The following is an 8,386-nucleotide window of genomic DNA, read 5'->3' as shown; positions in this document are numbered from 1 at the left end:
CAACTGGAGCTCTCCTTTATGAGGTGTCTGTTGACCCCTGCTGGGAAGTGTCTCCCAGTCAGGAGGCATGGGTCAGGGACCCACTTGAGGAGGCAGTCTGTCCCTTAGCAGAGCTGGAGTGTTGTGTTGGGAGATTAACTACTCTCTTCAGAGCTGGCAAGCAGGGATGTTTTAAGTCTTCTGAAGGTGTGCCCACAGCTGCCCCTTCCCCCAAGTGCTCTGTCCCAGGGAGATGGGGGTTTTATCTATAAGCTCCTGACTGGGGCTGCTGCCTTTTTTTCAGAGATGCCCTGCCCAGATAGGAGGAATCTAGAGAGGCAGTCTGGCTACAGCGGCTTTGTTGAGCTTTGGTGGTCTCTGCCCAGTTCGAAGTTCCTGTTGGCTTTGTTTACACTGTCAGGGGAAAACCATCTACTGAAGCCTCAGTAATGGTGGACGCTCCTCCCCCCACCAACCTTGAGTGTCCCAGTTTGACCTCAGACTGCTGTGCTGGCAGTGAGAATTTCAAGCCAGTAGATCTTAGCTTGCTGGGCTCCGTGGGAGTGGAATCCGCTGAGCTAGACCACTTGGCTCCCTGGCTTCAGCCCCCTTTCCAGGGGAGTGAACGGTTCTGTCTCACATTCCAGTTGCCACTGGGGTATGAAAAAAAACTGCAGCTAGCTTGGTGTCTGCCTAAATGGCCACCCAGTTTTATGCTTGAAACCCAGGGCCCTGGTGGCGTAGGCACCTGAGGGAATCTCTTAGTCTGTGGGTTAAGAAGACTATGGGAAAAGTATAGTATCTGGGCCGGAGTGCACCGTTCCTCACAGCACAGTCCCTCACGGCTTCCCTTGGCTAGGAGCGGGAGTTCCCTGACCCCTTGCCCTTCCAGGGTGAGGCAACACCCCACCCTGCTTTGGCTTACCCTCCATGGGCTACACCCACTATCTAACCAGTCCCAATGAGATGAGCCGGGTGCCTCAGTTGGAAATGCAGAAATCACCTGCCTTTTGCGTTGATATCGCTGGGAGCTACAGACTGGAACTGTTCCTATTTGGCCATCTTGTCAGCCACCTCCTTCCTTTTCTTTTTTTGAGACAGAAGTCTCTGTCATCCAGATTGGAGTGCGGTGGCACAATTATGGCTCACTGCAGCCTTCAATTCCTGGGCTCAAGCGATCCTCCCTCCTCAGCTTCCTAAAGTGCTGGGATTACAGGTGTGAGCCACTGCGCCCGGCCTCCCCTTCTTTCTTACACAAAAGGTGGCATTCTTCATATATTATTTTACACTTAGTTCTTTCCACTGACCAGTATCTATGGAAATCACTCCACATTACATCACTGAGATCGTCCTCCTTTTTTTTTTTTTTTTAAAATAGCTACACAGTAGTACGTTGCATGTAGGTACCATAGTGTGTTGAAGTACTCTGCTATGTTTGGCTAGTTATGTAGCTTACAATATTTTGTGGTTACAAATGATGCTGCACTTAATAACTTTGTACATGTACATTTTCATATTTTTGGAGGTGTATCTTTAGGATAAATTCCTAGAAGTGGGATCAAGTGTTTGGTGGGTCAAAAGGTAAATGCATATGTAGTTTTCTTAGCTATTGCCATAATCCTCTCCTTAGGGCTTATGTCATTTTGCATTCCTACCAGCAAGGTATGAGAAGGCCTATGTTTCACAGCCTTTCCAAGCTTATATTGTCAAGTTTTTGAATTTTGCCAATTTGATGGGTTAGAAGTGGTATCTCAGTGGGGCTTACTTTATACTTCTGTTATAATGAGTGATGCTGCACACCTTTCGTATGTTGAAGGGCCATTTTTTGTATGATTTTCCTGAATTATCTATTCATATCTTTTGCTCATTTTTCAATATAATTTTTGGTCGATGTTTACCTTCAATTTAAAATAGCTTTCTATATTAGGAATATTTGCTCTTTGTCTGTGATATGTTACAAATATACTCTCTCAATTTCTTGTTTGTATTTTGTCTTGAAAGCATTGTTTTTGCTGATAGAACTGCTTATTTTTTAAGAGACTCACATATATTTTTACTTATAATAGTTTTATGAGTGGCTATTATTCGTTTCGTATTACAGACAAACAGACAGGCTAATGTTAACTGACTTGCCAAAGGATGTAAAGCTAATAAATAGCATAATATAAATTAAAAAAAATACTTATGGATTCATTTATTATTTTAATAACTGTTAATTTTTCAAATACCACATAGCAGGCATTGAGACTGCATGGGTAAGTTGCTCACATGGAATTTACAGACTAACTGCAGAGGAGAGGCCAGAGTTTGGTTAGATAATCACACTGATAAGACTGTAACTACCAACTTGGATAAATGCTCTAAAGGCAAAAAAAAAAAAAAAAAAAATCCAGAAGTATGAGCACATTTAAATGAAAAAACTCAATCCAGATCAGGAAAGGGTGGGATGTCAAACATTAGGAGTCAATTAGATAAAGGGGTGGAGGTAGGATGAGGAGCCAGCACCTGCAAACGCTCTGTAAGTGCAAGTGGCATTGCACATTGGAAAGACAGAAACAAGCCTGAAGAAGGCTCAGGTGGATGGAGCACAAAGAGTAGAGTGGCATAAGATACAGCTGGAGAGCAAGGCAGGGCCAGTTCTCGGCTCACTGCAAACTCTGCCTTCCAGGTTCAAGTGATTCTCCTGCCTCAGCCTCCCGAGTAACTGGGATTACAGGCACCCGCCACCATGCCCAGCTAATTTTTGTATTTTTAGTAGAGACGGGGTTTCACCATATTGGCCAGGCTGGTCTCAAACTCCTGACCTCAGGTGATTTGCCTGCCCCAGCCTCCCAAAGTGCTGAGATTTCAGGCGTGACCCACTGTGCCGGGTCAATGTGAACTCTTTGAAGAGGTTGAACAGGAGATGACATGATCGTACTTACAGTTTGAAAAGATCCACCACATCACTGCTTGCAAAAGGGATTGGAAAGGACCAGAATGGATGCAGCAGGGGACCAAATGTTGGCTACTCTAGTGATTATTATCAACAAGTAGACTGAGAAAATACAAATAAAACAGTAGGCAGAAAACCAGAAGAAGGAAAGGGCAAGGCCATCACTAGAGAATTAGAAAGTGGTGCCTCCTCCAGGGAAGCCAGATTTTAAAAAGGTTTCTTTGTGTTTATCCTGATTGAAGTTTGCTGAGCTTTTTAGAGCTGTAGATTTATAGATCCTTTCAAATTCAGAAACTTCTAGTTATTAGTTCTTCAAATAAGTAATAGGGAGTTCATTGGGTGTGTAAAGTTACGTATTTTATATGTATATTGGATGACATCTTTGGTTCTTTGGTTTCTTTTTCTTTTTTCTTTTTGAGACAGGGTCTCACTCTCACCCAGCTTCCAAGCTGGAGTGCAGTGATGCAATCTTGGCTCACTGCAACCTGCGCCTCCCGGGTTCAAGCGATTCTCATGCCTCAGCCTTCCGAGTAGCTGGGACTACAGGCGCCCACCACCATGCTGGGTTAATTTCTTTCTTTTTTTTCTTATTTTTTTTCCAGTATAGATGGGGTTTCACCATGTTGTCCAGGCTGCTCTCAAACTCCTGACCTCAAGTGATTTGCCCACCTCGGCCTACCAGACATCTTGGTTACTGGTCCATTTTTTTCTTGATGAAGTCTGGCAGTTCCAGATAGTATTTATGAAATTTGTCAATTTTTCAATATTTATAAATTTGTAACATGTTGCGATTTCTTTTCTCATTTTAAATATTCACGTTTGGACCTAATTTTTTTTCTCATATTGCGGTTTTTTTTTTTTTCCCTTACAGAGATTCTACCAAATTATGTAAGTTAATAGCCCACCAAAACCTGGATCTGCCCCAATCCCAAGCAGCATGGGAGGTAATAATGACTTGGGATGAGAGTGTTGCCCAAGGAATAGGTGTAACTAACACATTATCTCTGGCTTAGGCAGCTCCTCAATATCTCTTTTAGCTGAGAATCAGGTCTATTTTCCTGGTTTTAGAGGCTTGTCTACCAGGCCAGCATGAGCAGGGCAGGGCAGATGTGTTATAGGAGGTATTTAAATTATCAAATGCTGAGCGTTTGTGTGCACTGAGTTTGAAAGAGATCTAGTGGACTAACCCGTAGGTCAAAGTCTTACAGGAAGGTGGGCCCTGGAACTTGTGTCACTGGACTAGCAACTCAGTGTCTGATCCATCCAAATGGAAGACTTCAGTTGCCATGGTGATTGACAAAGCTATTTTGCTAAAATACCCACCTCAATTACCTAAATACCCACCTCAGTTACCTAAATACCCATCTCAATTACCTAAATACCCAAAGTTTCTCCATTAAAAACTCATTCTTTTGGATCTTGAAACAGTTCTGGAAGTTTAACACTACTTGCTAAAATATAAATCCCTCAGGGAAAAATTACAGTTACATTATTATGTAATCATTATATTAACTATTTTTGTGAGATGTGTAAATGCCTACCACTGTAAGTAAATGCCTACCTTTTCTCTTTCCATTATGAGAGTTGGTTAATCTGTAGGATTGGGGATGAAGCTGGTTTTCATGGTGTGGGAATTTGAACAGAGTTCTGGCTGCATGAAGGTGCGTATTAGTCCATTTTTATGCTGCTGATAAAGACATACCTGAGACTGGGCAATTTAGAAAAGAAAGTGATTTATTGGACTTACAGTTCCATGTGGCTGGGGAGGCCTCACAATCATGGTGGAAGGTAAAAGGCAGTCTCACATGATGGCAGACAAGAGAAGAGAGCTTGTGCAGGATCCCCTTTTACATCAAATCTCAAGAGACATATTCACTGTCACCAGAATAGCATGGGAAAGACCCGCCCCCATGATTCAGTTGCCTCCCACTGGGTCCTCCCACAACAAGTGGGAATTGTGGGAGTTACAATTCAAGATGAGATTTGGGTAGGGGCACAGCCAAAACATATCAGGGTGTGTCTTAGGTAGAGAGACCAAAAGACAGCTTTCCTTCTCTGGTATTTTATCAAGCTCCACACATAGAAGGTGCTAGAAAATAAGTATTTTGTTACAGTTAGGAAATTTAGAGGCAGAGCAAAGAACCAACTTGAAATCTCTTAAAGTGTCGATATGAAAGAAATTGTGTTAGAATTAATAGTGACTGAGTTTCTTCCTTAGCCTTTAAGGGAGCTGTTTAGTTTCTGTTAAGGTGATTGTAGAGGTGTTAAAAAATGTCTGACTTGTCTCATTATGTCTGCTTTCTATGGTTAGTAACATTAAGGGGGTATCGTAAAAACTTTGATATGAGTTAGTTTACTGTTTGTAGGTTTATGAGGCAATATTTCTTACACACATTTCGGTGCCTTTTTATTATTCACTTATATATCTCCATATATTATTCTACCAGTACTCTCTCCATAAAAAGTTATATTTTCTAGACATTATCTTCTCCTTCTCGGCTGCACTGGCATGAATTCTGGGACGGGAGATCCAGGCACTGGAATATGGTAGTAGGGCCACTGGAGAGTGGCAGACACTCCCATTGTCATTGCATGGTCTCCCACGTCTATAAAGGCAGCATCAGTTTACAGCCATGGTGGATTATTATTAAAAAAAAAAAACAACAACCAACTGTACCCATTTATTTATAGTAAACACCCAAAGGACTACATGGAAGAAACAGTAATCATGACAAACCCTCTCACTTCTGAACTGGAATTCTTTTAATAACAGCTGATATTTTTTTCTGAACAATACATACATGCGTAGTTACTTTTTGTCTTTATTACTATATTTTGTAGGTGAGCAGTTTGAATCCTATGTTGTCCAGGTTGGTCTCAAACTCTTGGGCTCAAGCTATCCTCCTGTCTCAGCCTCCTAAAGTGCTACAATATAGGTCTGAGCCACCATTCCTGGTTTGTCATTTTAATTATTAATCACTTGTGCTATTACTTTGGCTCACACTTAATATAAATTAATAAATGTTTAAGAAGAGTTTTAAAAAAACATTTGTTCATTGCTAGTATATAGAAATACAATGATCTTTTCAACTAGCAATAATTGTGCTTTGGATAAATCCCACTGGCTATGATACTGCCATTGCACAAAGTTGCAATTGATCTTTTGACAAATCATAGTTGTACACATTTATGGGGTACAGTGTTTTGATATATGTATACAATGTGGCAGGATTAAATCAAGCTAATTAACATATCCTTCACCTCAACTATCATTTTTCATAGTAAGACATTGGAAATTTACTGTTAATTGTTTTGAAATATACAATAATTATTGACTATAGTCACTTTGCTGTGTAACAGATCTCAAAACTTATTCTTCTTGTCTATTTGAAATTTTGTATCCTTTGGAAAGAGAAAAGGTAGGCATTTACTTACAGTGGTAGGCATTTACACATCTCACAAAAATTGTTAATATAATGATTACATAATAATGTAACAGGGAACAACTCTGCATTCCCTCCCTCCCCACCCCGTACCCAGCCCCAGCCTCTAGTAACCATTGATCTACTTTCGACTTGTAGGAGTTGAGCTTTATTAGGTTTCACATATAAGTGAGATCCTGCAATGTTTGTCTTTCTGTGCCTGGCTTATTTCACTTAGCATAATGTTCTCTAGATTCATCCAAAAGCTGTCACAAGTGGCAGGATTTCCTTCGTTTTTAAGGTTAAATAGTATTCAATTGTGTATACATACCACATTTTCTTTTTTTGGGGGGAGGGAGGTGGGGAACAGAGGCTAGCTCTGTCACTTAGGCTGGAGTGTAGTGGTGCCATCTTGGTTCAAGGCAACCTCCACCTCCTGGATTCGAGTGATTCTTGCACCTCAGCCTCATAAGTAGGTGGGATCACAGGCCCACGCCATCATGCCTGGCAAATTTTTGTAGTTTTAGTAGAGACAAGGTTTCACTATGTTGACCAGGCTGGTCTCGAACTCTTGGCCTCAAGCGATCTGCCCGCCTAGGCCTCCAAAGTACTGGGATTACAGGCATGAGCCACCGTGCCCAGGCCCACGTTTTCTTTATCCATTCATCCATTGATGGACGCTTAGGTTGATTCCATCTCTTGGCTATTGAGTGAATAGTGCTACAATGAACATGGGAGTGCAGATATCCCTTTGACCTACTGCTTTTAGTTCCTTTCGATATATACCTAGAAGTGGTATTCTTGGTCATATGATAGTACTATTTTTAGTTTTTTGAGGAACTTTTATACCATTTTTTGTAATGGCTTTACTAATTTACATTCCCATCAACAATGAAGAACAATTGATCTTTGTATATTGATTCTGTATCCTGTAATCTTAGAAAGCCCAATTATTAGTTCTAGTAGTTTTTCATAGATTCTGTGGGCTTTTCTATGCACATAATCATGTTGTTTTCCAATAAAGAGTTTGACATGTTACTTTTGAATCTGGATGCCTTTTTTTTTTCTAACCTTATTGCTCTGGCTAGACTCTTTAGTACAATGTTGAGTAGAAGTGGTAAAAGGAAATACCTTGTTTTGTTCTTCAATTTAGAAAGAAAGCATCCAGTTTTTCACCACTAAGTATGATATCACTTGCAAATTTATTATTTTTTACTTTTCTTTGGGACAGGATCTTGCTCTCTCGCCCAGGCTGGAGTGCAGTGGTGTGATCACAGCTTACTGCATCCTCTACCTTCTGGGCTTGGTTGAGGCCAGATCCTCCCACCTCAGCCTCCTGAGTACCTAGGACTACAGTGCATGCCACTGCGCCCAGCTAATTTTCAGTTTTTTTTTTTTTTTGTAGAGACAGGGTGTCATTATGTTGCCCAGTCTGGATGTTTACATGTGCCCATTAGACCCAAAATACATGTCTATGGCAGCACCTTCTTCTTAGTATTGTATGTATTAGTTGGTATTTCTGAGTTTCGGTCTAGACTATACATTGAGAAAGAGAACCATGTTTCATTCCCAAAGGTACATTAGTATAGTAGATGTTTAACAGATGCTTATCTAAAGAATATTTAGTGCTTAATGAGGTATTTACCCAGTTATCCGTTTATTTGTGTGATTATTAGTAAATACCTTCCTCCTCTACTGTGACTTTCCTTAGTGCAGCGATGGTGTCTCCTTTTGTTCACTAATCCATCTCTAGTGCCCTTGCCTGTGCTTGGCACATGGTATCCCTTAATAGATATTTGATGAAGGATTGCATACATAAAATGACTAAAGTGGGCCATGGTAGGACGAATCTTCTGAAATCAGTTATTTCTTTCACATTTAAGTGTTTTAAAAGGTGCTGTTCTCCAGTGGGTGTATTTGTTCTTTAAAATATTAATTCATTCACTGTAGGAGTATTTAGGCTTAGCATTAGAGGGGTCAAAAGTATTGAGAAAGTTTGCCATTGCTGAAAACTCTAGTTTTAACAGTTTTTTCTTATTTTTTCCTCCTA

The 8,386-nt window shown here is 40.7% G+C and overlaps 1 pseudogene; it reads right to left on the bottom strand.

Moving 5' to 3' along the window:
- Positions 1-5,936: 5,936 nt before the first annotated feature.
- On the bottom strand, positions 5,937-6,065 carry LOC139363053 (U4 spliceosomal RNA; annotated as a pseudogene).
- Between the last annotated feature and the right edge of the window lie 2,321 nt (positions 6,066-8,386).

This window comes from Macaca nemestrina, chromosome 4 (genome assembly GCF_043159975.1).
Source record: "Macaca nemestrina isolate mMacNem1 chromosome 4, mMacNem.hap1, whole genome shotgun sequence".
Taxonomy (NCBI): Eukaryota; Metazoa; Chordata; class Mammalia; order Primates; family Cercopithecidae; genus Macaca; species Macaca nemestrina.
This window is presented reverse-complemented; position numbering and strand designations above follow the sequence as displayed.